General features: G+C 40.4%; 1 protein-coding gene across 2 annotated transcripts in view; it reads right to left on the bottom strand.

Annotated features, from left to right (window-relative positions):
* The window catches only part of GULP1 (GULP PTB domain containing engulfment adaptor 1), a 918,177-nt gene that overhangs the window by 302,599 nt on the left and 591,587 nt on the right, over positions 1–23,991 (bottom strand). The gene's annotated exons all lie outside the window — the stretch shown is intronic.

Consider the following 23,991-nt stretch of genomic DNA (forward strand, 5'->3'; position numbering starts at 1 on the left):
TTGGGTACCGGGGCCACCCCACTACGCAGTCCAGATACTTGTTTGGTGGAATTCAGACCAGTTGAGGGTGTATTTATTTTATTGTGGCCCCGGTATCAAAATGGGTACCGGGGCCACCCCACTACGCAGTCCAGATACTTGTTTGGTGGAATTCAGACCAGTTGAGGGTGTATTTATTTTATTGTGGCCCCGGTATCAAATTGGGTACCGGGGCCACCCCACTACGCAGTCCAGATACTTGTTTGGTGGAATTCAGACCAGTTGAGGGTGTATTTATTTTATTGTGGCCCCGGTATCAAAATGGGTACCGGGGCCACCCCACTACGCAGTCCAGATACTTGTTTGGTGGAATTCAGACCAGTTGAGGGTTTTATTATTATATTGTGGGGACCACTCTATCTATACCACACTACAACTCTATACCACTCTATTTAATACTTTAATTCTATTTAATACTTTAATTCTATTTAATACTTTAATTCTATTACTAATTACCATAAAGAGGAACTGCCGCTTCTATTTAATACTTTAATTCTATTAGTAGTTACCATAAAGAGGAACAAAATAAACCAATTTTACCAAAAGTATAATATGACTTAGACTTACAAACACTACACTTGAAAGATGGTGCCTTTAAATGAAAAAGTCAGTCTTCATTGCACGACTATGTGCAACAGGGACAGTTTTTTAGTTTACAAAGTCAACCAATAACACTTCGACCCTGTCTGTCTTTAACATACTTGATGGGATCTCAATGACGAATTGTCTGTACCATGTTTGGAGGAGGTATTGTGGCCCCAGTATCAAATTGGGTACCGGGGCCACCCCACTACGCAGTCCAGTTACTTGTTTGGTGGAATTCAGACCAGTTGAGGGTGTATTTATTTTATTGTGGCCCCGGCACCAAATTTACTACTACGGGGCCACTCCACTGTGCAGTCCATATTTAGGTGTATCAGATATTAAACAACGGTGACAGTTGATGCCCAATTTTTTAATTATATTGTGGCCTCGGTACCAAATTGTGTACCGGGGCCACCACACTACGCAGTCCATACCCTTTTTTGGTGGAATTCTGACACGTGGAGGGTTTTTTAATTATATTGTGGCCTCTGTACCAAATTGTGTACCGGGGCCACCACACGACGCAGTCAAGATAGATAGATGCGTATCATAGATAAAGTACATTCAGTGGTGTGGGGCAAATTGAAAAATATTCAAAATGCACTGACATTATCAAAAACAAGAGGTTGTCACACGCTAAAACTCCAACATGTATATGATGGAGAGGATGGAGGAGCAGCCGTATGTGTAGTGTAATGCAGACCTGTTGAAGGTTTTTTATATATTTTATTGTGGTGCCCAGTGCCCACTCCTCTACGCAGTCCAGATACATTTATTGGTGCGAATCATAAAAGTTCAGGGTTTTTAATATATATTGTGGTGACCCACTCCTCTACGCAGTCCAGGTACATTTATTGGTGCGATTCATAAAAGTTCAGGGTTTTTAATATATTGTGGTGACCCACTCCTCTACGCAGTCCAGGTACATTTATTGGTGCGATTCATAAAAGTTCAGGGTTTTTAATATATATTGTGGTGACCCACTCCTCTACGCAGTCCAGGTACATTTATTGGTGCGAATCATACAAGTTGATGGTTTTCTTATTATATATATTGTGGTGACCCACTCCTCTACGCAGTCCAGATACATTTATTGGTGCGAATCATAAAAGTTCAGGGTTTTTAATATATATTGTGGTGACCCACTCCTCTACGCAGTCCAGGTACATTTATTGGTGCGATTCATAAAAGTTCAGGGTTTTTAATATATTGTGGTGACCCACTCCTCTACGCAGTCCAGGTACATTTATTGGTGCGATTCATAAAAGTTCAGGGTTTTTAATATATTGTGGTGACCCACTCCTCTACGCAGTCCAGGTACATTTATTGGTGCGATTCATAAAAGTTCAGGGTTTTTAATATATATTGTGGTGACCCACTCCTCTACGCAGTCCAGGTACATTTATTGGTGCGAATCATACAAGTTGATGGTTTTCTTATTATATATATTGTGGTGACCCACTCCTCTACGCAGTCCAGATACATTTATTGGTGCGAATCATAAAAGTTCAGGGTTTTTAATATATATTGTGGTGACCCACTCCTCTACGCAGTCCAGGTACATTTATTGGTGCGAATCATAAAAGTTCAGGGTTTTTAATATATATTGTGGTGACCCACTCCTCTACGCAGTCCAGGTACATTTATTGGTGCGAATCATAAAAGTTCAGGGTTTTTAATATATATTGTGGTGACCCACTCCTCTACGCAGTCCAGAAAGATACCTCGTTGCAACGTTTTGGACTAATAACTATATTGTGAGGTGTTCAGAATATACTGTAAATTAGTGGAAATGCTTGTTATTGAATGTTATTGAGGTTAATAATAGCGTAGGAGTGAAAATAAGAACAAAAACTTGATTTTTAAACTTTTTATGTTTTTTTCAAAAAAAATCCGAATCCAAAACCTTAAATCCGAACCGAGACCTTTCGTCAAGTGTTTTGCGAGACAAATCCGAACCCCAAAAATAACGAAAATCCGGATCCAAAACACGAGACCTCAAAAGTCGCCGGTGCACATCCCTAGTATATATATATATAGGGCATTGTGCATGTAGGTAAATGTAGGTATATGGTATTGTGCGCGTGTGTCTGGGGGGGCTGACGTGATGGGTGATGTGGCAGTGGGTGGCATGATGCGTGATGTAGCTGAGGGGAGGCATCATTGGAGATGTAGCTGAGGGGTGCCGTGATGTGTTTGGGCAGTGGCGTGATGGATGATGTACCTGAGGGATGGCGTGATATGTCTGGGGGTGACGTGATGTGTCTGGGAGGTGACATGATGGGTGATGTGGCAGGGGGTGGCATAATGTGTGATGTAGTTAAGGAGTGGTGTGATGTGGCTGTGGAGGGTGTGATAAATGTAATATTTTATTATAATGTATGTATTATATACTGAATGATCTGTGTTATGTATGGTGTTCATTTACTAGAAAAACAGGTAGGTGAAAGTAACACCATTTAAATACATAGTGGAGGAATTCAATTAGCCGTGAAATGTCTCCGGAGCATCCGCGAGACCCTTTGCTTCAGAGATTTGATAGAAATTTCCTCCCATTTTTCCTCTATGGGATGCAAGGAAAAATGAGCGGAGATTTGTATTGTTATTGTTGGCAATGTGCACTGTACGATGTCTACATGTCACATCGCCGGCAATTGAATTTACACCAATATGTCATATCTAAAGAAATGCAGCCATGCCCATGTTGACCACGCCCCTAAAATGAAGTGCCCACACCCCTTTGGAGACGCTGCCGCAACATACAGCACCCTTGCTACTTGTCTTTTGCTGTACCGGGGCCCAAAACTTTTCTTGGCGGCCTTTTCTGTCATCACATGACATGACATGCTGAGACTTGTGAGCCTGTGCATGTCTACTAGTTTTTTTTAGTTTGACAGCCAGAGAGCTTTTGAAAAGGAAATAATGATTTGTAGGAGGATAACTTTGAAAATCAGATGCATGCTTAAAAATTACTTAACTTGTTATTTAATTAAAAATTACAATCTTATATGTGAAATAGAGATGGGTGGGCTCGGTTCCCCGAGATCCAAACCCGCCCGAACTTCACCTATCGGCTCGGTACTCTTGCGCCAATTCAGATACGAAATCGAGGCAAAGCGTCATTGTGTCGTCATCGGATCTCGGAGCTCGGTTCTCGCGATATTTGAAATCCATAAATACCCGCCTCCACAGCAATTTATCGCTATTTGACAGAGGGAGAGAGCAGGGTTACGTCGCAGGCAACATTAGAGCAGGGAACATTAGAGCAGGGACAGAGCAATTATTCTTACAATTATTCTTGCAATTCTTATTGCAATTCTTCTAGCAAATCTTCTAGCAATTCTTCTAGCAATTGTTATATCAGTAAGAGAGGATAGAGGCATTTTTGCAAACATTACCAACTGTTTGGGGTGTCATATTCCCTCCTACAGAAACTATTTTCTGGCTGTAGAAAGTCTTATCTAGCAGCACTATCTATTTAATATTTTACACTACAAGTGTTTTGGGGTGTTCCATATTCCCCAGTATGAAACTACAATTTTTCTGGTGTTGAAAGTCTTATCTAGCAGCACTATATATTTAATATTTTACACTACAAGTGCTTTGGACTCATTTAAATGGATTCAAAGCAGTCCACATATGAGCAGGATCAGCAAGCAGGTGCTGGCACCAGTCCTAATGGTAGTGTTCCCAGTACGTCATCTGGTAAAACCTATGTAAAAGTACATAGTCTTTTTAAATCAGGCAAAAAAACACACCAGAATTTTTTTTTTACCCTGCTGAAGCGAAAAAGAAGTGGAACTGAGGAAAAGTTAACTGCCGATAAAAAAAAAATTGCCAACATGCCATTTTACACACGCAGTCTTTACACATCTTCTTGTACGGTCACTCATGACCAAGCAAGACCTAGTAATTTGCAGTCCAAAAGTGGTGCACAACTACTGTTATGCGTGAAAGCAGAGCTGCAAGAGAGCAGTAAGGCAGTAGAGGAAAAAATATGCTCAGAATCAGAAATGACACCAATCCCTGTGGAGAGACCATCCATCAGTGGTATATGTAATCCTGAGCATTCTAATAGTGTACCCATAAATAAGGGCCCTTTCAGCAGTTCTGCTGATGGGTGCCTGAACAGTCCGAGTGTAGCCTGAGATACACCAATTGAGGATGCCACTTTGAAATTAGAAGAGGATGAGGGGAAGATTTGTGTAGACGACGAGGGCGATAATGAGGATGTTGATGAGGATGAGGTTGTTTGTGTAAGTCCTGCACCAGTGGCAGCAGTTCTGGCTCGTGACAAGAAAAAGGGCATTGTCATGCCTGGGCATAAAACAAAAAAATCCACTTCTTATGTGTGGAATTGTTTCTACCCAAATCCTGGCAACAGTTGTATAGCCATTTGTAGCGTATGTCAAGCCACAGTCAGTCGAGGGAGGGACCTTAGCCACCTTGGAACCTCGTCTATGTTACACCATTTGACGAGAGTTCATGGCAAAGTCTTGGGAAAAGCTGAAAGTTCTTCTAAAAAAATTACAAGCACACCATCTTCAGCTAGGACCCTTCGGTCACCGACATCCCGACGGCTACAAAATACACCCACAACACCATACTCATCAATATCCTTAGTAGCGCTCGGAGTTAGCCCTGCATCCCACTTAGTAAGGCTGGATGACTCCTGCACTATAATTGATTGAAAGCGTTAGTCCCACTGCTTCTGCTGTTGCTAGTGCTGGGGGTGAATAGTCATCCCAGAAGAAGGCCAAGAAAAAGAGCAGTCCTACATTACAACAATTAACTGTGAAACAATCATTTGCTAGGGGAAGCAAATATGACAGCAGTCACCCAGTCGCAAAGCGAATCACAGACGCCATGGCTACTATGTTAGTGTTAGATCTGCATCCAATATCCACAATAAACGCAGCTGGTTTTTCACAGTTAATTGAGGTTTTGTGTCCGCGCTACAGAATTCCATCGCGACACCATTTATCCCGTAAAGCTATTCCACAACTATACGTAAAAGTGTGTAAAAATGTAGAGATTGCGCTGAAAAATGCCATTCTGCCCACTGTCCACTTAACCACAGATATGTGGACAAGTAGAAGTGGGAAAACCAAAGACTATATGACTGTGACAGCAGCAGCATGTACACCACTACGTAACATTTGTCACAGGCAGGCCACTCTTTGTATCACCGGCTTCACTAACAGGCATACAGCTGACAATTTGTTACGAAAACTAAGATATGTGATTGATACATGGCTTATACCACTTGGACTCTCCCCAGGATATGTCATTTTTGATAATATCCAACAATATACAGCGAGCATTCTAGCTGGGTGAATTCCATCACATTCCATGTTTTGCTCACACCATCAACTTGGTGGTGCAGAGCTTCCTAAGAAATAATTGTGAGGTGCAGGAGATGCTCTCGGTGGCCAGTAAAATTTCAGGCCATTTCAGGCATTCTGCCACAGCATGTAGGAGATTGCAGCAGCTCCAAGAACAGTTTAACTTGCCCTGCCACCAACTTAATCAAGAGGTGTTAACTAGGTGGAATTCCACCCTGTACATGCTTCAGAGGATGGAGGAACAGCGAAAAAGCCATCCAAGCGTATTGCACAAGCCATGACATTGGGAAAGGAGGGGGGATGTATTTCACTCTTGTACAGTGAGGAATCCTTTCAGTGCTGTGCAAGGTGCGGAAACCATTTGAAGTTGTGACATGTGAAGTGAGTGCAGACTCAGTTAGCTTGAGCCAAGTCATTCCTTTAATTAGACTATTGGAAAAGCAGCTTGAGAAACTGAAGGAGGAGATGAAAGAAAGCAATTCCGCAAAGTATGTTGGCCTTGTAGATCAAGTACTTAATTCGCTTCACAATGATCCTCGAGTTATTAAAATCTTGAACTCAGATCACTACGTTTTGGCCACTGTGCTTGATCCAAGGTTTAACACCGACATTGAGTCTTTGTTTCAAAATGAGCGAGATGTGAACTTTTGCAAGGAGCTATTGCTCAGCAAGTTGTCCGCTGAACTGGGCCTTGGCTTGACTCCTTCAGTTTCTCAAGCAGCTGCTGCTCGTAAAAAATTAAATTTTCAAAAACTAAGCAGTGAAGATACAGATGACAGACCACAACAGTTTAACATCTGGTCTGGTTTGAAAGATTTTTCAAAAAAATGTGTGACCTTGCCCATAACTCCATCCAATCCGACTATTAACATGCAAAGGATGGTGGAGGATTATTTTCAAGTGGTAATTGATATGGAAATGTCAGGCAGTCCCTTTCCTTACTGTGTAGAAAAGCAGGCCATTTGGAAACCCATGTACAAACTTGCTTTGCAATACCTAAGCTGCCCACCTTCCAGTGTGTAGTCTGAACGAGTGTTCAGCACAGCCGGGAACCTAGTCAGTGATCGCCGTAGGACATTACTTCCAAAAAATGTGGAGAAAAGGATGTTCATAAAAATGAACTACATCTTAACCGAGAAAGGCCTTTACCATCAAAGACATCCAATCACTGACAGTTCTCTAATGGCGGATTCAAGTGGAGATGAATTGATAGTCTGTGATGATGATGTACACACTGATGAGGGTGAGGATGATGCTGAAGATGATGACGATAACATCTTTTTAAAACTTTCTATATACGTGTAGGGTGTAATCTACCCCCAAATAGGAAAGGGACTTGGGTCATTTTTATATCACGTACAGTCTTGAAAGGCTGCTGTTTTGTCAATTTCACGATAAGGGTAGGGTGTCATACACAGCCAGACACCAAACTGCCTTTCTTCATTTCTATACCGGCTGAATTTTTTCTATTTCACTACTAATGGAGAGGGGGTCTGATACAGACAGAAACCAAACTGCCTTTGTCCATTTCTTTTTATATTGTTCAGTCTATACAGGCTGCTTTTTTTCTATTTAACTACAAGTGGAGGGGGGGGGTCATAGACAGCCACCATACTACCTTTCTCCATTTAGTTTTATATTGTTCAGTCTATGCAGGCTGCTTTTTTTCTATTTCACTACAAGTGGAGGGGGGAAGGGTTCATAGACAGCCACCAAACTACCTTTCTCCATTTCGTTTTATATTGTTCAGTCTATGCAGGCTGCTTTATTTCTATTTAACTACAAGTGGAGAGGGGAGCTCATAGACAGCCACCAAACTACCTTTGTCCATTTAGTTTTATATTGTACAGTCTATGCAGGCTGCTTCAATTCTATTTTACTAAAAGTGGAGGGGGAAGCTGATGCAGACAGAAACCACACTGCCATTGTCCTTTTCTATTTATATTCTACAGTCTATAACGGATGAATAGTTTTCTATTTTACTAGTAGTGGAGAGGAGATCTGATACAGACTGCCACCAAACTGCCTTTGCCCATTTCTATTTAATGTACAATTAATGCAGGCTGATTTTTTTCTATTTAACTACAAGTGAATGGTGTAATATACACCCAAAGACGATGGCTACATTGCCAATAGTCAAAGATGGAGCGGAGGACAACCAGGTTTGTCTGTATAATTTGCAGGCAAGTGTTAGAATTCAGGACGACCTACCAGGGATTAAACTGTTTTTTTCATAATTTATTAGCTTTAGAATTACTTCACTTATCCAAGAAACTGGTGGAGCACTAAATTAGGTTATTTTAGACCAAAAAAATTTACAAAAAAAACAAAACAAAACTAAACAAAACCAAAACCAAAACATGCAAGGGTGGTTTTGCCAAAACCAAAACCAAAACACGAAGGTAATCCAGATCCAAAACCAAAACACGGGGGTCAGTGACCATCTCTAATGTGAAATTGCTGCTTGAAATTGAAAGGTGAGACATATTCAACCACATGCACGAAAACACATGTTTTTTTTATAAGCATTGATAAATATTATTGGTCTACTTAAAACTTGTTACAGTGCAAAACATGGAATATATTTTATGTGTTCAAATGGCAATGTCTTATAAACAGTTGTCAAGCAATTAACATGCTGGCAATCTACAGCTTTCGCTCTTCAATACTGTCAAAGTAAACATTTAAACACATTATACAAAGCTTATGAGATTGCATACCTCAACATTTACTTTTCTAATAGTGAAAGGGGAATAAAGTTACATTTTCTGTACCTTCTGCTTTTTTACGTTTGGTTGAATGAGATAACATCGCATATGTCATCAATTTCAAACTTCTTTCATCAAATGTTTACATTAAAGATGCTCAGGCTTGATTTTCCGAAAACCGAGCCCATCTGAACATCGCAGGTCAGAGTACTGAGACAAGCCGACTAATTACTTTCACACATCCTCCGAACTGAAAACGAGGCAAAACTTCATTGTTGCATTGTCGGATCTTGCGAGTTTTGGATTCTATAAGTACCGCCCTCCATAGAGATCCGGTGCCATTTCACAGACAGACACAGAAGGGATAGCAGTGTTCCTGGCAGTCTACAGTCTACAGAGTCACTGCCATTGCTCAGCGTCATTGCTGAAACAGAAACAATAAGGGAGGCAGTGTTCTTAAAAGTCTCCAGTGACATTGCTTTGTGCCATAGCTCACACAGAAACAGGAGGGATGGCAGTCTACAGTGTCAGTGCAATTGCTCAGCTTCATTGTTGAAACAGAAACAATAGGGGTGGCAGTGTTCTTGTCAATCTCAAGTCACATTGTTCTTCTCACTCTCCAATCTTAGTGCCATTGCTCACACAGAAACAGGGTAGCAGTGTTCTTGTCACTCTTCAGTCTCCAGTCACATTGTTATTGTCACTTTCCAGTATCAGTGCCATTGGTCACAGAGAAACAGGGGTAGCAGTGTTCTTGTCACTCTCCAGTCGCCAATCACATTGTTCTTGTCACTCTCCAGTCTCCACTATTTGCTGGTGAAGACCTTCCTTGTGGAACTTGCAGTTCATTTTATGGCAGAGCTGTCACAGTTTTTGGGCAATTCTTTTAGACCAGACTAGAGGTCAAAATATTGTGGTAACTTGGTTACTCTTAAGAAAGCTAAGTTTTTCCTAGCAGCAGTTTCCAGAGAAACTGAAGGAGAAGACGCCATTGTGTCATGTACCACTTAATCTTGCTGACCAGGAGCAACTTGCATCTCTTGAGATCTGGGTCAGATGGAAAGAGACGACATAGCTCTTAAACCTAGGATCAAGGACGGTTGCCAAAATGTAGTGATACGATTTCAAGATGTTGATAACTCTTGGATACTGGCCAAGCGAATAAAATACTTGACCTACAAGTTTGACATACTTAGAGTAATTTCTCTGTTTCACCTTCTCCTTCCCGCTGTGCTTTTTCAAAAGTCTAATTAAGGGAATGACTTGAATGAAGCTAGCAGTGTCTGAACTCATTTCACAGGTAATGACTTAAAATGGTTTTAACACCATGCACAACACGGAAAGTATTCTCCACTGCGCTGTACTAAAGTATATTCCCTTTCCTTTCATAATGTCATGTTTTGTTGAGTAAGCATTAATGGCTTTTCACTGTTTCTCAATCCTCAGAAGTATATAGAGCAGGGGTTGGCAACCCTTTTCTATCGGAGTGCTGGCTAAAATCTAGTCAAGCCCAGGTGTGCCAGTTGTGTATATATATACATATAGACATACATACATACAGAGCTGCCTAGAGAAATTCATGGTCCCAGTACAGCAACTCCATGGGTCTTCCCTTATAGTTGAGCATGGTTAAAAAAATGTTGTGCCGCCGCAAAGTGGCGGCACAACATTTTTTTACCATGCAAGTGGTCGTACAATTGGGGGTGTGGCAGTACATCATTGGGGGCATGTCTAGTAGGTGAAAAGCAACAGGCCACCCTCTTACAGAAAAATGCATTACTCACACATGCCCCTTGCTCAGCAGCTTTGCTCACATATGTCCCCTCTGCCCACATGCTTTAATCACACGTGCCTCCCTCTGCCCAGCACCTTTAGTGACACATGCCCCTCTCCCTCATCTTTCGTCACAAATGCCCCCTCTCCAGCACACCTTCTTCTTACCTATTCTCCACTGCACAGCATGGGAAGATATCCAGCAGCCCGCCGACTACCATGTGACCACTGCAGTCACATGACCTGGCGTCTGAAGGTACCTGAGCTGAAGGGGATTTAGCCACTACCGATCCCCCTGCACTCAATAAAAAAAAATTGAAAAAAGTACTTTCAAAATATATATTTTTTTTAAAATTAGGTCTCCAGAAGGGACTCGGGCCACCAAGCAGGCCCAGGCAATACGTAGCCACCCCCTCCCCTCTCGGCGGCTATATATATATATATATATTAATATATAATTATTTCTCATTTTATGAGGCTAATATCATATTAACAGTAAGGGACCAGCAAAAAAAAAAATGTTATGCCGCACAGTAGTGCCCCAATTCACATCATACCTCATAATTGTGCCCCCAATTCATCTTATGCCACATAGTTGTGCCCCCAATTCATACTTTGCCACAGTTGTCCGCAGAAACACATAGTATGCCACAGTTGCCCACAGAAACACACAGTATGCCACAGTTGCCCCCAGAAACACATAATATGCCACAGTTGCCCCAGAAACACATAATATGCCACCGTTGCCCCATTACATTTTATGCCACAGTAATGCCCCCAATGACTCTTATGGCCTCAGAATTGCAAATTTTAGGTCACTAATAAATGAATAAAAAATTATATAATTGTATACTTACCTCTTCCAGTCGTGAAACGGTCCGCAAAGGTGCTTGAGAGGAACTGCGTAGCGTAGCAAGCGCAGCAGTTCAGCTCTTCTCCGGCTGTCATTTAGAACAGTCAGATGGCGTGCCAGGACTCGGGGGGCTGCGTGCCTCCTCCGGCACGCGTGCCGGGGGTTGCCGACCCCTGATATAGAGGGTGGAATTCCACCTTGTTACCACATCTTGCTTCAGTTGGTAACAGGAAAAATTGTATTTTTCTTGTAGCTGCTGCAATCTCGTACATGCTGTTGCAGAATGCCTAAAATATCACAAAATATTTCAGGACACAGACAGCATCTCTTGCATGTCACTGTCATTTTTTAAAAAACTCTGTACCACCAACTTGATTGTGTGAGCAAAACAGGGAATGAGATGAAATTCACCCAGCTTCAATGCTCTCACAATATTGATGGTGTTATCATAAATCAAATCACATATCCCGAGGAGAGTCCATGTGGGATAAGCCATGTAGCAATGACATCCCTCAGTTTTTCGTAAAAAGGTTGTCAGTGGTATGCCTCTTAGTGAAGCCGGTGATACACAGAGTAGCCTGCCTCTGAAAAATCTGGCATTGTTGGGTACATGCTGCAGCTGTTCCTGCTGCTGAAGGCGATTCACCAACCTATTGGGCTGTCACAGTCATATAATCTTTAGTTTGCCCACTTCCGCTTGTCCACATATCTGTGGTTTAGTGTACAGTGGGTAGAATGGCATTTAATAGCCCAATAATTACATTATTTTGAACCTTCTCATAGTGATGAGGAATTGATTTTTTAGTAACATGGTGTTGTGATGGAATTTGGTAACGGGGACCTCAATTAACTGTCTAAAACCAGATACATTAATTGTGGATATTGGACGCAAATCTTATACTAACATAGTCGCCATTGCTTCTGTGATCCACTTTGCAACTGAGTGAGTTTTCATACTTTCTTCCTCTTGCAAAGAATTTTTGTAAACTACTAGTAGCCTTCTTCTTGGTCTGCTTCTGGGTTGAAGATCCACCCCGAGCAGCAGCAGCAGCACCAGTCCTAACGCTCAAGGTTTCTTCTGAGTAATCCTGGAGAGGGGAGGAGTCATCGAGCCTCAGCAACTTGGATGCAGGACTAACTCGGATCACTAGTGATGATATTGATGATAAAGGGGTTGGTGGTGTAGATTGCAGATACTGGGATGTAGCTGAGAGAAGGGAGGACTGCTTGTTGGTATTTTTTTAGCATAAGTTTTTGATTTTACCAAGAGCTTGCCCTGAACTCACTTAAAATGATGTAACATGGATGAGGTTCCTAGATACTTAAGGCTTCTACTGACTGTGGCTTTACAAACGCTACATATGGCTAAACAACTTTTGTCAGGATTTGGGAAAAAATAATTCCACACATAAGTGGTGGATTTTTTGGTCTTATGTCCAGGCATGACAATGCCCTTCTTCTTAACACTGGCAAGAACTGCTTCCACTAGTACATTACTTACACAAACAACAGCATCATCATCAACATCCTCATTAGCGCCGTTGTCAGCTACAGAAATATCCCCCTCATCCTGTTGCAAATACAAAGTGGCATCCTCAATTTGTACATCACTGGCTACACTTGGGCAGCTCATTCACACATTTGCAAAAATGGTGAAAGGAGGCTTCTTTATGAGTACACTATTAGAAAGGTCAGGCTTAGACATAGTACTCGTGAATAGACTCTCCTCAGGAATTTCAGGAATTTCTGAACATACAGTTTCTTTTACTGCCTCAATGGTTTTTTTCCAGCTATGCTTTTACACATAAAAGTTTTTGGGCACCTCTTTTGGACTTAGAATAACAAGGTCTTGCATCGTCATGACTGACCTTAGAAGAAGATGCCTCACTGACAGTTGCAGAAGTTAAACTAGCACTCATATAGAAAGGCGAAGGCCGGATTCTTTCCTTGCCACTGCACACATGTTGGCAATTTTATGTTTTTCTACAGTTAACTTTGCCTTCATTACAGGTGTTTTTTTTCTTTACAAAGTTAAAAGCTTTTCTTTCAACATTTCTGCTTCCCTGACTTAAAACCACTATGCACTTGTTTATATAGAGTGAGATGCAGAGGTTTTATTCAATCTGTACATCTTGAGTTTTATTGCAGACTGCAAATGTAATGGTCAGCAAACTCGACATGAAAAGTACATAGATGCCATCACAAATAGTCCACCTTTTACAGGAAAAACTGCTTCTTACTTAAAATAATTGCAACAACATGTATTTCAGTCGCTGTAGAGCAGGACTTAACAATAAACAACAGTTTTGCTCTCCTGAAATGTGTTCTCATAATTAAAATACAGTAAGGTCTGTATGAAATAGTGCCCATTTTAACAATCAAAAATAAATTTGAAAATTAACCCCACTGTTTATTGACATATGTACATGTACATGTACTATAAAGCAAAATGCAGTATCCAACAAATAAAAGGTTTTAGCCATTCATGTGTCTGAGTAGAGAAACCCCTATAAGTATCCAAAACTGCATATAGTGGATATTTCTTACTTCTACACATCACCCTTATACAGTAACTTTACATATATAATTAAATAAAGACATGGACACTTTCTTGACGTGGCAAGGAATTAATAGGTCAGTTTATTTAAATTAATTGGTAAATTGGTGGTGGAGAAAGCACACTGTGGGACAGCTAACGACTGATGACTGAATCATACAGTGGATGGACAACTGGCCCTGAATCCACCAAGGATGTAATCCCTTACTGTATGGACGGCGCTAAATCTGGCGTCAGAGTGACTACACCCCCTCTAGAATCACAATGATCTGCCCTCACAAAGCAGATCAAGCAATCCTCCTCACTAAAGGACCATAAGCCACCTTTACCTCGAAAGGCGCAGTGAGCTGCAGCCAATTAGTGATGCGTTGGCAATACCCAACTTAAAAATCCACTTTATTCCTTGTAGCAATTTATACACAGTGCCAGGAATTTTCGAATTATTTCTGGAAAATTATAGCAAACTTGAGAGCACAACATAACATTGTCCGAACAGTTAACATGCATGTTTCTTTCTTGGAGGCTAAAGGTAGTAAAGGTAACCAGAAAGGGACAGATGTGGTTCTCTGTGGACACTTTGGCCCACTGAAAATGGTAGTTTATTGACATACTGGCATGGTGCAGGCACTCGGATAACTCCAAAGACAATTTCATCTTACACCACTTTTGCTTTCCGCTACCTCTGTGTGGCAATGTTTCATAGATGTGCTATAAAATGTTGTGTGCTTTGCAAAACTAGCTTGCCCAAGAGACACATAGATGATGCAGATGAGTCAGCACAACATTTTGACAGCTGGCCTTATAAATGTTAATAATATGTGTGTTACTTCTTATAACTTTTTGAACTTTGATTTAACTGCGTTTTTTTGTTAATACCAATAACAATGAGTATGAAAATACATGTGAGCTGCTGGCAAACATCTTTTAAGTACATGCCTCCCCCACTCCCTCAATACAGTAAATGCCTCCTTCAACACAGTAAATGCTCTGCTCTCCCCTCACCATCCCATCACAGTAAATGTTCCGCCCCCTCATTTCAGTAAATGTTCCCCTCTTCCTCATCACAGTAAATGTTCCCCTCTCTCCCTCCATCCAATCACAGGAAATGTTTCCCTCTTTCCCATCCTATCAGAGTAAATGCCCCTTTCCATCCCACCACAGTAAATTTTCTCCTCTCTCCTCCCCATCATAGTAAATTTTCCCCTCCCCAACACAATAAATGTTACCCTCTCCCCATCACAGTAAATGTTCCCCTCTCCCCCATCCCATCACAGTAAATGTTTCCCTCTGCCCCATTTCATCACAGTAAATGTTCCTCTATTTCTCCCCCAATCACAGTAAATGTTCCCCTTTCCCATCAAAGTAAATATTCTCCTCTCCTCAATCAGATCACAGTAAATGTTCCCCTCTGCCCACACAGTCACAGAAATCGTTCCCCTCTCCCCCATCCCATTACATAACAGTAAATGTTCATTTCTCCCCCAACCCCATCACAGTAAATGTTCCCCTCTCCCCCACCCCATCACAGTAAATTTTTCCCCTCCCCCCATCCCATCACAAATGTCTAATTAACTTATATTCTTGAAACGATGCAGTGGCTCTTCCAGGCCCTTTACAGCTGTGCTAGCCATAACCCCCCTAATGGTGCTCCTTTACACATTAACTATTAAAAAGCAAAATAAACAAAGAAGTTACCTAAGGGAGAAAAGCCTCCACAGCTGACAGATTCATGCCTAAATTGAAGTGAACAAAACCTTTCACAAAGTAAGTGCATGCACAAAGGGGCAGGTGTTTTCTTTCAGGAAATTAGAATACATTTCTGCGTTTGACGTCAAAAGTAAAAAAGTAACAAATATCCACATTATTAATTTATCGTCATAGAAGGCTTTATTTGGGATCAATAGATTTCCAATTCACTCCAAATAGTACACTATATTATTATCTTTTCTCCTTTTTTCATTTTCCATTTACACATTATTGCTTGGGGATTTCCTGATGAGCCATTAGAGGACTGTTTATGTGGAAAAGAAAGAACATCTATTAAATTGAGTTAAGTGTTTATTTCAAGGACATATAGTTGAATAACTTACTATATGTGGGAATTCATGATCTATTTGCTCTCTATGTTATGTATGTAATGCACCTGATCCTTACACTGATAAGATATTACTTGTTAGAAATGTTAATGTTAAGTAGAAAGGAATAGGTAAAGTTAACAATAATTAGTTATGTAAAATACTTATCATACCTTCTATATAGAAGTGGAGGTTTTGCCCATAGCAACCAGATTCTAGCTATCATTTATCTAGTACATACTTTTCTTTTGAGAATGGTTTGATAAATCTAAACCATTTCTAACTGGAAAGCACATTGCTAATGATCGCTAAAGCTATTTCTCCTCTTTTGGGACTTTGAGAGTTTTGCGCAATAGCAAATGGCTTTGCACAGTAAAATTGCAATGTTTGGGAATGTATAGCATCAATATTGAACTCCCAAAGAAAGTATGACACTGTAATAAATACAATGGGACCCACCCTTAAAACCAGATTTTCATTTGTATGGGTCTGTCAGGGGCAGGCAACTAAACATAATTAGATAGCTGTTATATGTAATTTGAAATAGCACAGGCTATATATATATAAATTAACATTTTAACACAGAGTACAAAAATATTAGATATTGGATTGTTTAGGGTGTTACATTTAAATAAATAGAATTAAACACTGTACATTGATCATCCAAAATATTAAATCCACTAACAAGTGAAGTGAATGACATTAATTATCTTGTTACAATGGCACCTGTCAAGGGGTGGGATATATTAGGCAGCAAGTAAAGAGTCAGTTCTTGTAGTTGTTGTGTTAGAAGCAGGAATGAGCAAGCGTAAGGATCTGAGCGACTTTGACAAGGGTCAAATTGTGATGGCTAGATGACTGGGTCAAGGCATTATTATTATTATTATTATTATCTTTGACTTATAAGGTGCCACAAAGGAAAACTACGGAAAACAGAACCAAGACACAAGATGATACAAAAATATAAACAAACACAGGTGTAGAGCATCTCCAAAATAACACGTCTTGTGGGGAAATTTCCGGTGTGCAGTGGTTAGTACCTACCAAAAGTGGACCAAGGAGGGACAACCAGTAAACCGGCGACAGGGTCATGGGTGCCAAGGCTCATTGAGGTTTGTGGGGAGTGAAGGCTAGCCCGTCTAATGCCTATAATGGGCACGTGAGTGCCAGATCTGGACCATGGAGCAATGGAAGAAGGTGGTTTAGTCTGATGAATCACATTTGCTTTTACATCATGTGGACGGCCTGGTGCAAGTTCGTCATTCACCTGGATAAAAAATGCCACCAGGATGTATAATGCCCTGGGCAATGTTCTGCTGGAAAATATTGAGTCCTTGCATTCATGTGGGTGTAACTTTGACACATACCACCAACCTAAATATTGTTGCAGACCATTTACACCCCGTCATGGCAATGGTATTCCCTGGTGGCAGTGGCCTCTTTCAGCAGGATAATGCACCCTGCCACACTACAAAAAATTGTTCAGGAATGGTTTGAGGAACATGACAAAGAGTTCAACATGTTGATTTGACCTCCAATTTCCCCAGATCTTAATCTGATTGAGCATCTGTGGGATCTGATAGAAAAACAATTCCACCCCATGGAGGTCCCACCTCGCAATTTACAGGACTTAGAGGATCTGCTGCTAACGTCTTGACAGGACACATTCAGAAGTCCTGTGGAGTCTATGCCTCGATTGGTCAAAGCTGTTTTGGCGGCATGAGGAGGACATACACAATATTAGGCAGTTGGTTGTGTCTGATTGGTGTATATTGATATCAACTATTAATCCCAGATGATCCATGCATTTTAACTCATGGATAAAAAAAATCACAGTTATTTCAAGATTTTTGACCTTTCTCTGTCCCAAAATAAAAATTTCAGATCCAACTTTTTTAGATTGTTTTCCACACTGTCCCCTCATTCCTTTGGAACCATTGGATGACTTGTCCTTTATCCACATTATGCAGACTAAGTATTTTACATGTATATGGACTGTCATTTTGCCAGTATTTCAACGTTCCATGCTGCAATTGATGATTTTTTACTTGCTTTATCATTCCTATGCTATACATGAGGAATACATACTTACTCATAACACTCATGATAAATTAGTATGGAATCATCGTGGTTCAGGCATTCCAAGATCTGGTGACCACCCCCTTGACAGCAGCCAACACTTTGGTGTGTGTATGGGGGGTGGGGAGGGGCTAGCAGCAGCAATTCACTGAACTAGTTGATGTAAGGAAACTTTATTTTACATATACATGTTATTGGCATCCTCCTTCTACAACACATAGAGAGGGCTCCAAAAAGTGCAATTGAGTATCATCAAGTATATTAGATGATAACTAGCATAGTCCAGTTTCGGGATGGTTTACAAGAACTTGCCTAGGTTTTAAAAGTTATGGGAATTAGACACATAATTTACTATCCATTTATCAGTACTTCTTAAACTATCTGCATAGGCTGCTCAGCCAGCTAGTCTGCACAGATAGCTGGAACTGAGCTGGTTCAGCAATTTAATTTCAGTAGAAATCAAGTTGCCGGTGTACCCAACACCCTTCAGGTAAAACATTGTTTTGAAGGATCGGCTTTTGTATTTTTTTAGCACCTATATTTATTTTCTACACTGTAATTGTACTTTAGTCATCAGTATATGGGATGTACATTGCAAATGGTTGAAAAGAGTATAAGCTTTGCACTATACTATGGTCACCAAAATATGCATTGTACTGTGGTTGCCAGAAGATGGGCTCTGCAGTTTTCAGGGATCAGTAGAATTGTTTTCTGCATTGTACTATGGCCACCAGAATGTGGGTTCTATAATGTCAGTAGAATACAGGTTATTTAAAACAATTATTAATGTGACATAGTAATGCACATGATTTCCTAACTTGCTGTATCATTCCTATGCTATGCATGGGGAATACATGTTTACCCATAACACTCATGATAAACTAGTACTTTTACAGCACAGCAGACCACATCCTATTACCTTTGTAATAAATATTTGCCTTTGATATTGTGCTGTTCTATTCATGGTGCATTAAGTATAAACTTTGTGCTATAGGAGGGTGTGCTAATTTAAACCTCATTTACTATGCTTTTGACCAAAGTAAAAAGTGCCAACTGTAGAGAATGGTCATGTTATCATTTTATTGATTTCTCCTTTTACATATCAAGCTATTGACTATCATTTACCCCCCTCCATCCACTAAACCACTAAATTTTCTTGTTCTTTCTATCGCCCTCTCTCTTTATGTACTCATGCTTTTAAATTTGACTCATCTCCTACAACTACTGCTTTTCAAAGAAAATAATAATTTGAATGTAAACTAATCAATCAGTCTTATTAAATGTAGTTTTTGTTCCTGAATGCTTAGGTGGGTTGTTAAAACTATATCACTGCTGATGAATTTAATTTAATTACATGAAATGTACATTTTTTGGGAGGTTTTCTATGCCAGTACTTAGAAAGTGTTTTTGGCTTGTAATTCTGTCACCACATAGCTGCCAATATTTATCCTTGTCTCTTGTTATATTGCAATAATTATTTCTGGCAATAAAAAAAAAGTTTTGCTAAAGCAGCAGAAATAAAGTTTAGATTAAATTGCAGATAATTATACTTTCACATGCTATGCAAAAATAAGACAGGGTTTGGGTTAATCTAAACGTAAAGGTTTGTGGTAAAGTCTACAGCTATTGGCAAGTCAAAGGTTATTAGGAACTGGATTAGAGTAGGCAATCATTATGAAAATTAAAGAATTACTAGACCAGTTCCCATTATAACTGGGAAACCCATGAGCTTGCTAAGGGGTGCAAAAAAGAGTATGTTTCCCATTTCCAGAGAATGCACGCCTGCACTGAAAAGTGCTGACGCTTCCCGGCTTCCCTGGTATGTAAGGGCAGGAGAATAAAAAATATTGGGACACCTGTAGAGGCAAATTTTGTATCTCAGTGTTCCCAATATTATGGTAAGGGATCCCAGAGATCACTTGCACATTGCACCAACAGTTTAAATAAGTAAACAATTTGAAAAACAAACTTTAAACTCATACAAGACCCCATTTTATCCTAAAATAGAATCTTTATTCTTTTATACGTAATCGGATTAGAAATTGTTATTTCTTTATATTTCAAAGCAAAAAAAGCAAACCATAAAATGCATTGCTAAACTATTCTAAAAGTGGCCTGATGCTCAGTGTCTGTGACCTGAAATGTCTTAGTGTCATTATCCACCAGACCTATTGTGAAACTACACGTTCCAGCGTAGAGAAGCAGCCATTAATTGGAAGGGTATGCTGATGCTTATAGTTCAACAGTCATTCGCTGAACATGCTGGAACATGTAGTTCCACAATAGATGGAAGAGCAAGATTGCAGAAAACTGCTGTGGAAATTATGATCAAAGATGAATAAGGACTCTAGTGTGCAATTCTGTGGAAGAAAATGCCTTTTTAATGAGAGAAGTTAGAGAAACATTGTCAGACTGATTCAAGGTGCCAGGAATAACAATGCTTTACAACAATGGTAAGCAGATGAGCATCTCTGAACACACAGCATGAACGCACATCCTTGAAGTGGATGGGCTACAGCAGCAGAATACCATGAAGCACAGTGGCCTAGTAGTTAGCACTTCTGCCTCACAGCGCTGGGGTCATGAGTTTGATTCCCGACCATGGCTTTATCTGTGTGGAGTTTGTATGTTCTCCCTGTGTTTGCGTGGGTTTCCTCCCACATCCCAAAGACATACTGGTAGGTTAATTGGCTGCTATCAAAATTGACCCTAGTCTCTCTCTGTCTGTGTATGTGTATGTTAGGGAATTTAGACTGTAGACTCTCTCTGTGTGTGTATGTGTTTGTTAGGGAATTTAGACTGTAAGTTCCAATGGGGCAGGGACCGATGTGAATGTGTTCTCTGTACTGCGCTGCGGAATTAGTGGCGCTATATAAATAACTGATAATAATAATAGTTCCACTCTTGTCAGCTAAGAACAGGAAACTAAGGCATCAGTGGTCGCTGGCTCACAAAAAAGTGGCCAGTTGAAGAAGTGTAAAACATCATCTGGTCTGACAAGTTTTAATTTCTGCTGCAATATGCAGAGGGCAGAGACAGACTTTGGAATAAACAACATGAATCAATGGATCCATCCTGCCTTTTGTCAATGATGCAAGCTGGGGGTGGTGGTGTAATGGTGTGGGGAATGTTTTCTTGGCACACCTAAGGCCCTTTAATACAAATTGAGCATTGTTTAAATGCTAATTGCTATCTCAGCTATCTGAGTATTGTTGCTGACCATGTGCATCCCTTTATGACTACAGTCTACTCATCTTCTAAAAGCTTCTTCCAGTAGGATAATTTGCCATATCACAAAGCACTTGTAATCTCAAGTTGGTTCCATGAATATAACAATGAGTTCAGTGTACTCAAATGGCCTACACAATCACCAGGGGGTAAATGTAGCAAGATGAGAGTTTTCCGGCGGGTTTGAAAAGTGGAGATGTTGCCTATAGCAACCAATCAGATTCTAGCTATCGTTTTGTAGAATGTGCTAAATAAATTATAGCTAGAATCTGGTTTTTCAAACCCGCTGGAAAACTCTCAGCTTCATACATTTACCCCCAGATCTTAATACAATTGAGCACCTTTTGGATACCTGAAAATTATATTTAAATAGCAACAATACATTTGCAGGTTTCAGTAAGATACTCCAATTGCAAGTAACTTCATTTTTGTTTTCAAAAAGTGAACTTCAATTTGGGTACTGGTTAAAAAAAAAATCAGAACTCTGCCTTACCACACATACTTTAACCTCCTTTGCATAATTTAAAATGGAAACCACTGGCCAGTAGTTGCTTGCTATTAAATGCATAGAGTATAAAAGTACATTGTTGAAAGAGCTTACATCACATGTGGAGACCAGAAGAAAAAAAGGTAAATCCCTTTCTTACAGATATTCCCAGTCATCTGGAAATGCATATTATGATTCTAAAAAAACTTTGCTACATTCACTAAAGTTTGATGAATTTTAGCTTAAATTTATGTCAACAGAGCATATCCTAAACATAAACTAATGTAATTAGTTTAACAATGATAATTTGGCAGAGATGAAGGGAAAAAATAAGCTATTTGCTTATACAAGTATGGTTGGTTTGCAGAATAACCATTGAAATATAGTTTACTTACATTGTTAATGCTCTTAATGCTCTCCCTATCCCCAAAAGCAGAATACCTACATATCAAAGATAAAAGATAAGGTGCATACCTACTTTCCAAGTCCTGGGAATGTGTGCACCCTCATAGTTTGCCTAAGTGTGTGGAGAAGTGGAAAATCTCCAGGGGTACCACTTTAGTAAAAGCCCCTTATAATAAAATAAACTTTTATGCTTTTTTCCTAAATACTGCTTGGTTTAAATTAATAATGAGAGTGAGGGGACATAGGGACTGTCTTTACTACATTTGGCAATTTTGTGTGTGTTTATTACATTGTTTGTGGGGGTGCCTGGAAATTGTCCAGCAAAGTGCAACAAAGAGGAACAATATGGGTCCAATTAAAAGTATGGGACAAGACTCAAAGACCTCCAGTTCTAAGTTGATGCAAAATTCATATTCTTTTGTGAAGTGGCAATGTTTGTACATCGTGGTGAAAAACACCTCTTTAGTTAATGTCAATAATCTTCTTTAGCAAAAGGAAATTTTGTCTCCACTTCTCCAAAAAAATACATGCAATCATTGTACGGACTCATATTTTGCAAAGAGAGTCACTCAACTCAATGCAACTCTGCCCCTTGGTCTGTGCGAACTTCAACTTTACCGCAAGTGCCACAATCTTGCAAAATCATGCACGCTAGCAGAAATCTAAATGCACTTGCACAAATTGAGGCACATGTTGGTTTTGCACTGAACCTATGACCTCTAGTGCATTTTTACAACAGTAAAACAATGCAGCATAAAAACTGTAAAGATGACAAGAGAGTCCCTATAAGACAAAAGCAATTAAACAGCAAACTTGTGTGCTTTCGTTAGCTTACACTTACCATGGAGGGTTAAGTTATTCCTCTGGGCCAGGCCGACCAATAGCGGTATAGGGGAAGTGCCATGGCAGTTTATATAAATCCTTAAGGATGTTTATGTTAGGAACTCCCAAGTCAGTACAGTGAAACTCGGGAACTACTCTGAATGCCAGGTGTTCGCTGGAGCCCCTAGTGGTGGGGACAGACTGGGCTGCGGGCCGACCGAGGGTCGAGTAACGTATACTGACTTAAAGGAGTTCCCAGAAGTGGAGTGATTGGTGGACTGTAGTATAAGAAGAATCCTAGGTCAAAAGGTCACAGGCACTGATGCAATATCCAAGGGCAAGCGAAGGGTCAAACTCACAGGCAGAGAAGCAAAATCCGAATTCCAGGCAAAAGGTCAAGGTCAGAAGAGAAGGGTCACAGGTCCAATAACAAGCAGGGGTCAAAACACGGGTAGTCAAATCCAAGGTAGCAGGAACCAAAATGGATAGCACAAGCAGGCAGCAGAACTGAGGACAGAACGCTATAACCGGCAGTGAGGCTGCAAACCTCACTGCCCTAAATACCACAAGCCACCAATCAGAGCTTAGCTCTGAGTCTCACACAGCCCCCATGATAATTACATTAATCAGCCCACAGGCTGTGTTAAATTGCGCGCATGTGCCCGGCCACTAGTACCGCCGGGACGCAGCGCTAGATTATCAGCATCGGACCGTTGCCTTGGCAACGGCCGACCAGGAAGTGGAAATGACGTCCCGGTCGTCAAGGTGACGGCCGGGACGCTAGCAGAACCAGGAGGCGAGCCGCGGCGGCTCGTAACAGTTTAGTCTATTTTAGTGATGGAATATCTAGTTCATTTTGAAGATTAGTTCATTCTGATATAGTTCACACAAAAGATTAGTTCAAAAGATTAGTTCATTTCACTCATTTGACTTAGTAGTTCATTTCACTCATTTCACTCAGTAGTTCATTTCACTTATTTCACTCAGTAGTTCATTTCACTCAATTGACTCAGTAGTTCATTTAGTTCATTTAGC

Source organism: Mixophyes fleayi, chromosome 7, assembly GCF_038048845.1.
Source record: "Mixophyes fleayi isolate aMixFle1 chromosome 7, aMixFle1.hap1, whole genome shotgun sequence".
Lineage (NCBI taxonomy): Eukaryota > Metazoa > Chordata > Amphibia > Anura > Limnodynastidae > Mixophyes > Mixophyes fleayi.